At 35.0% G+C, this 7,500-nt stretch overlaps 1 pseudogene; it reads right to left on the reverse strand.

Annotated features, from left to right (window-relative positions):
* Window positions 1-7,500, reverse strand: part of LOC137650878 (neuronal acetylcholine receptor subunit alpha-10-like) — a 248,864-nt pseudogene that overhangs the window by 93,420 nt on the left and 147,944 nt on the right.

A 7,500-nucleotide genomic window follows, 5' to 3' on the forward strand; every position in this document is an offset into this window, starting at 1 on the left:
GGTCAATAGAGTTCCAACCTGTCCACATAGGCGTGGGCCCCCTAGCAACACTCATCATCCACAACATGTCCCTGTATTGCACTTGAGTGAAGTTTTGTGGCCGGGGAATGCTCTGTTTACGGTAATCAAACTCTGATTCTTGGCTTCTTGTGATAAGGCTCAAGTACGGCAATCAAACTGTCTGATTCTTGGCTTCTTATGATAAGGCTCAAGTATGGTTTCTCTTGGCAGGAAAGAACGTTTTGATTGAGCTCTTTTGGTTGATGAAGGTATTCTTGGAGCATTTTTAGCTGAAGTCACATTTGCTGATGTTAATGGTAGATTGTTTACAGTACTTGGCATACTTGACAGGTCATTGCCTATGTCTGATGTATTTGGATGGGCGACTACCTTTGCAGAAATGTTCTGGTAACATATACCGACAGTATCATGAAGGGTTCCTTCACCAGAAAGAGTCTCACAATTTTCATTGTAGTTATCCCATGCTAAGCTGGTACATAGCCCAGGTTGCTGTAGAATTCCATCTGAGGTTGCTTGCTGTCTGTCAGTTATGCTTGTTGCCAGGTCAGTCTCCAGTGATTCTGCTGTATGGTAACCTATACAGTTCCCAAAATGATTCAATATCTCCACGATGCGTCTGCTGCCAGTTAAACTTTTGAGGCCCAGTCTAAGACATATATGTTTTGCTGGTTTTATTCTTCCTCTGGATATGATAAACATAACATCATCAGCCAAAGACTGTGCTTGCCTTTTGATATGCTCTGTTGGATTGTCAGAGCCTGCAAAAAGGATGTGAAAGGATGTCAGAAGCGATGTAGGAGTGTCTATTTGATCTTCTGCTAGAGCTTCAGCAATCAGTGGATCTGGTAGGTTTTTCTGTTTGGTCTTGGCACTGAATATAAGAGAACGAATATACAATGCTGCTTCCTTGATGTTGTCCTCATCAAATGTTGCCAGACGTATTGCAGATTCTGGTGTGAAAGTGCGACTATAAATTATTGTGCCAGACTTATTGCTCTGCTTTGTCTGCTTCAGTGTTGGATAAGTGTTCAATATTTCCTGGCAAAGTGACTGGGCAGAATATGTTGATTCATCAGATTCCAAGCTTGACATATACCTGCCATGTATTGAGGTAAGCAGTCCAGCACCTTCGTTTTCAATGAATGGTTTGTTAATGTATTGTTTTAGCTCAATGAAAGCAGTCTTGTGGGCTTGTGATTTTTCGGATGCATGATTGGATGTCACCAGTTCTCTCCGGGCACGTTGAAAGTAAGATTTTCTGCAGGATTGGTGAAATTTGACCTCTTTAGAGATGAGGTCAATACCAGCAATTTTTGCCAAAGGCTGTCCATCACACAGTGTCTGTGCTGCATCTTGGATACTTTGGGCACTCGCAATGGTTTCACAGTTACCTAGTCTTTCTTTTGGCTTATTTTTTCCTGCTGACTTTTCACTGGAGGTACAGAACAAGCATAGTTTTGGGAAAATCCCTGTGCTAGATGCTGGGTTATGTTCAATGCTGAATCGTAAGTTTTTTTTTCAGATGTATTTGCCTTTGCATGTAAATTGTCTGGTATGGTCTGACGAACAGCAGTGAAACTTTTATAACATTGAGAGTGATACCCATCTGAATCACCATTATAGTCGGGAAGCTTAACTGAAAAGTATTTCGAATCTTTGAATAATTTTCGCCGTGCACCATAAGCATGTTTGACTTTCTCCCATGAATCTGGATAAAATGTCTTTACCTCATCCATGCATTTTCCAGTGGTATGGAGAATACAAGAGATTTTATTTGCCATTTTCTACACTACACTAATAACCTGAAAGCACAAATAATATTTATGCGACATCACCATCACCATTACCACCATCTTAACTACCTACGATTAACTTACTTAACTACCATTAATAAAGCCATCTAACAGCTCTAGATTCAGGTAAATCTAGTAAAGCAGATTTGAAATATACATTACAAGAAAATAGGATGAATTTGCAGATAAACCCAGAAAGAAATCAAGGATTAAGCAAAAGAAACTGTGGTTTATAAGAAATGTGTAAAGTTATCCAAATATCAGCATAATTAACAATGCGATATTATGCCCATTCATTAATGCATTGTTCATCTTTACATTATGATAGATTTAAAAATGTTTTTAAAAAGCATGGTGGATGAGAAATATAGGCCACAACAGTACCCGAAACATGTTGAGCATTTCTTTTGTATATAATCTGAAAAAATAGAGAAAATTACAGAATTCACTTGTTCGCGACAACTTTTGGCGACATCTAGGCTTATCTGAAAGAACAAAAATCAAAACAATCTAACATTATTCACACCATATGAAGCATTATAAGGTATTCTTAACATAAAATAATTATTTTGAGGCATTATATACATTTAAATTTGGGAAATGCGCATTCAAATTAATATGTATGGAATTGCAAGGCTCTTTTTCACAAGGGGTACTCATCTTTAATGTCAGTTTCTGAAAAAACGGCTACCGCTGTGTTTGTAAGAAATAGATTTATGAATTCCTGAGAAAATCTTACTATAGAGACAACTAACAGACCTTTTGCACTCAAAAACATAAATAAAACCCTCTGAGCTCTGGGACTACCAGGTTTGCAGGCTCGGTTTATGCGGCATCTATCTTTTGATATCTATGGATTGTAATATTTATGCTACCGAGCTTTAAGACTTGACAGAGATTATAGTATTTATGTTACCAAGCTTCAAGACTTGACAGAGATTATAGTATTTATGTTATTGAGCTTTAAGACTTGACAGAGTGCAGTATTTATGTTACTGAGCTTCACGACTTGACAGCGATTATAATATTTATGTTACTGAGCTTTAAGACTTGACAAAGATTGCAGTATTTTTGTTACTGAGCTTTAGGACTTGACCGAGATTGCAGTATTTATGTTACTGAGCTTTAAGATTTGACAGATATTGTAGTATTTATGCTACTGAGCTTTAAGACTTGACAGAGATTGCAGTATTTATGTTACTGAGCTTTAAGACTTCATAGAGAATGTAGTATTTATGTTACTGAGCTTTAAGACTTGACAGATCTTGTAGTACTTGTGTAGCTGAGCTTGAAAACTTGACAGATATTATAGTATTTATGTTACCGAGCTTTAAGACTTGAGAGAGATTGTAGTATTTATGTAACTAAGCTTTAAGAAGTGACAGGAATTGTTGCATTTATGATACCTAGCTTTAAGACTTGACAGAGATCGTGGTACTTATGTTACCAAGCTTCAGGATTTGACAGAGATTGTAGTATTTATGTAACTGAGCTTTAAGATTTGACATAATTTGTGGTATTTATGTAACTGAATTTCAAGACTTGACAGAGAATAGTGTTTATATAACTGAGCTTTAAGACTTGACAGCGATTGTAAATTTCATATTACATTGCTTTAAAGCTTGACGGAGATTATAGTATTTATGTTATCGAGCTTTAAGACTTAACAGATTATAGTTCTTATGTTACTGAGCTTTAAGAGTTGACATAAATTGCAGTATTTATGTTACCGAGTTTTAACACTTGACAGAGATTATAGTACTCATGCGCCCGAATTTTAAGACTTGACATATATTGTTGTTATCTTCATGTTAACGAGCTTAAAGCCTTAACCAAGACTATAGTTGTTAACGATCAGAAATATTTTGCTAAGATTGTAGTTATCATTCTATTACTGAAGTAGACTTAATAGCTATCATAATCCTATCCATGTCACTAAACTTAAAAGCTTATCAGTTTGTAGTTATCTTTATATTCCAGTTATTTTATAATGACAGATTTAAAGACTTACTAATTACTGTAGTTATCTTTATGTCAACTAGCATAAGGACAAACAAATATTGTATTTTATTACTACTCTTAAACTTGATGGGTATTATAGGTATCTTTATATTACAGAGTTTAAATACTACTCATATATTATAACTAACTTTACGTTGCCAAGCCTAAGGTCATAACAGAGATTGGAGTTATTATTAGGCTTAACTAACAGATGTGTAACACCTTAATTGTTACGATTATTCATAATCTTCAAAAACTAGATTTACTTTTACCACTTAGTAAACTTTATAGAATTTTATCTCCGATTTGTCCAACCTTACGTCCTTTCGTCTGTCGTTATCTTATTTCTCTAAAAATTCCCCTGTAATCTGATCGTACCTGAAGGTTATCCAGCTGCTGATGACGTATTAGAAGGAGCATCGTTATTTGAAGGGACGTTTCTCCTTGGAGTAAATCTTTTTCAGTTATAATCGAGTCTAGTCTAACTGTTGGCTCAGGTCTGAGGTCCTGCAGGGTGAAGCACGGGGTCAGGTCAGGCTTCATGTCCTGTCACAAATAAACAGGTGAAGTCGTTAGAGATATCGTGGGAGATAATAGAATACTTTCAATTAAGATTAGCAGGTTATTTCTTCCTTCTTTAATTTTGTATAACAAGTAAAGTGACATGGCTTCTAAATTCAATATGGAATATATATATATATATATATATATATATATATATATATATATATATATATATATATATATATATATATATATATATATGAATATATATATGTACATATATATACTTATATATATATATATATATATATATATATATATATATATATATATATATATATATATATATATATATATATATATATATATATATATATATATATATATATATAAATATCCCTTACGGAGTGGGGATACCTTAACGTGGTGAAAAGAGCTTGTGTATCGCCATGATCAGCAAAGCTACACTAGTCAGGGTCATTTATACTAGGTTGGTTTGATGTGAGCGATCAGACGAAAATCTCCAGCTATCACCTAATAAAAACTGACCAAACCCCAAACATGAATTAACATTTCTGAGGTATTTGCCCTGTAATGGACTAAAAACGGCTGCATTTGCTCTCTCTCTCTCTCTCTCTCTCTCTCTCTCTCTCTCTCTCTCTCTCTCTCTCTCTCTCTCTCTCTCTCTCTCTCTCTCTCTCTCTCTCTCCAAATAAATAAGCCTTGAAAAAGAATAAAATTTCCTACTTCGAGGTTACATTACCTCCTGACACCAAACTCGGAAGTATTTTTCTTTACTTATCTTTCTCCTTCACTAACTTTATCTCTCAAAACTCTTCATAATCACCCGAATCTTTTCCCCCAAATCCATGTATCTTCAGCATCTGCAAACCTTTCCCAACATCCATTATTTTTATCACCATACGTTCACATATTTCTGTAGTTTTTTACTCAGTCATTGAATGAGAGTTCATAAGGCAGCACTTTATATTACAGTTTAAAGATCGATCATGATCGGCAGAGGTCAAGGGGCAGGTCAATCTCCTAGAGTGATCAGCGGCCGAGCCCTCTCTCCAACCAAGTCAGGAACTAGGAGGGCCAGGCAATAACTGCTGATGACACTGCAGGTAAACATATAGACTCTCTCAAACACTCCAATCCTAGATCACAAAGGTGGTGAAGTTACAGACACCTCTAGAAACTATTAAGCTTGAGCAATCCTCGAACTCGCGATTCCTAGATTGCGAGGCAGGGAAGTTTCCAATAGCCTTGTTCTTTATGATCAGGTATATTTTCTCCTCTTCTTTTTACTTGCATAAGTATCTCGCTATGATTGGAACTATGCAATCCATACGCATTGTCTCATTCAACCTACGGTCTTCTTCGGTATGTTCTGTTAAGGAACAAATTTCTGATATTGGATCTTCGTCACACTCGGTGTGGATTGGATTTATATATTTTTGGTATACTTGCATGTTGTAATACGTACTGGGTAATTATAGCTTATCATCACATATGTGTATATTCCTTCTCTGCTGTGGTATCATCTTACGTAATATTACATCCCTTTAATCCAAGATTTTGGTAAAGGAATATTCAATTAAAGGATGGTTAGAAAAAAGAAATTACCATATCTATCAGCCACGGGTTCATATATTCGATATTCCTTCTCTTCTGTGGTATTATCTTATGTAAAGTTTCATCCCTTTAATCTAAGATTTTGGTAAAGCAATATTTTAGGGATAATTAAAACAAAAAGAAATTACCATATCTATCAGCCAAGGATTCATATTCCCCATGCAATCAGAAAATAATTGTCTTCCTCCACTCCTGGGATATTTTCAGTCATATCTCTCGGGTCTATTTTATTCCCAGGGAATGAAATGTTTATTTCTTCTCCTTCCTCCCATATCTTATCTTTTAGCAGTTGGTTTCTTCGATAAACTTCTATGTGTAAGGGTCCATCTTTCGGTTCATTTTACAATATTTTGAAATTTCATAGATAACTCTGAATCACTATAGCATTTCTATTTTATAGTTCTAATCCCCATGAATAATTTGTTTAACCTATATTTAATCATTGTATTTCTTAGTTATTTATTCACAGCTTTCCTCTTTTCATTTATCCTAATGAATATTTTAAAGAAAATTCTCCATATCGTTCAATCCCCCAAGACGATCTTCTTGATGATATGCGGAACCTCGGTCCCCCGAACTCCTCGGTGGTGGATGTTTAAAGTTAGCACGGACATCCCCGAGGCGAAGCTGACCAGACAGATTGTCACTCCATAGTACATGCCTGGAGGGAATGGTTTAAATCCAGTTTTCATTGCAGTTTCCAATCCAAATGGTAAAGAAAAGACTTAAGTATTTGCTTTAGAGATTAATGTAGATTTTTGTTCGATAAATATGCTCTGAAGAATGACATGTTTAGTACAATCAGTGTAGTGTGTACTTAGGTGAGATTGTATGTTACTGATCATTCATCACTTTCAGGAAAAAAAGAAAAGAAAAAATAATAAAGAAATTGATAATAATCTAACATAAATGAGTTTACAACAATAATTATAGCGACCACATGTAATGTTAGAATAAATTTATAGTTCAAAATTCAGATTACCAACTATTACTAAAAATTAAAATAATAAAATCAGTAGATACCGAAATGTACAGAATAAAGTTAGGACGCTCATGAAAGCAAAGAGTTTACCCAACTCCGTTTTTGGTATATTTTATTTTCAGCTTCACGTGCAACTATAGCATGTATTACAATAGAAAATAGACGACCAAGCGTTTATTGGTTATTCCAAACGAGAATATTCGAAAAAAAAATAATTGAAGATACTCGGAAATGTCATATTCATAACAATGATTGCATTATGCACTTTTGTATTGGCTGTGAGTTAAACGACAACTGAATCACCAACTTATCTCCATTATTGAATCAAATGAAATAATTCTGTATAATGAAGAAAAGGATAGCATTCCTAAATGATATGTTTACAACAATCATGTCTGACCTTTGCACTTTACCGCTGTAGCTAGTTTAAAGGCATAAAGGCCGCTCATTAATGGCATGCAGAGGCAAGGGACAGTGACATTACCCTATCAAAACAGGACAAAATTCTAGAGACTGACCATATATACACATGAGCAGCGCCCAAGGCCCCTCTCCACCCAA

This window comes from Palaemon carinicauda, chromosome 12 (assembly GCF_036898095.1).
Source record: "Palaemon carinicauda isolate YSFRI2023 chromosome 12, ASM3689809v2, whole genome shotgun sequence".
Lineage (NCBI taxonomy): Eukaryota > Metazoa > Arthropoda > Malacostraca > Decapoda > Palaemonidae > Palaemon > Palaemon carinicauda.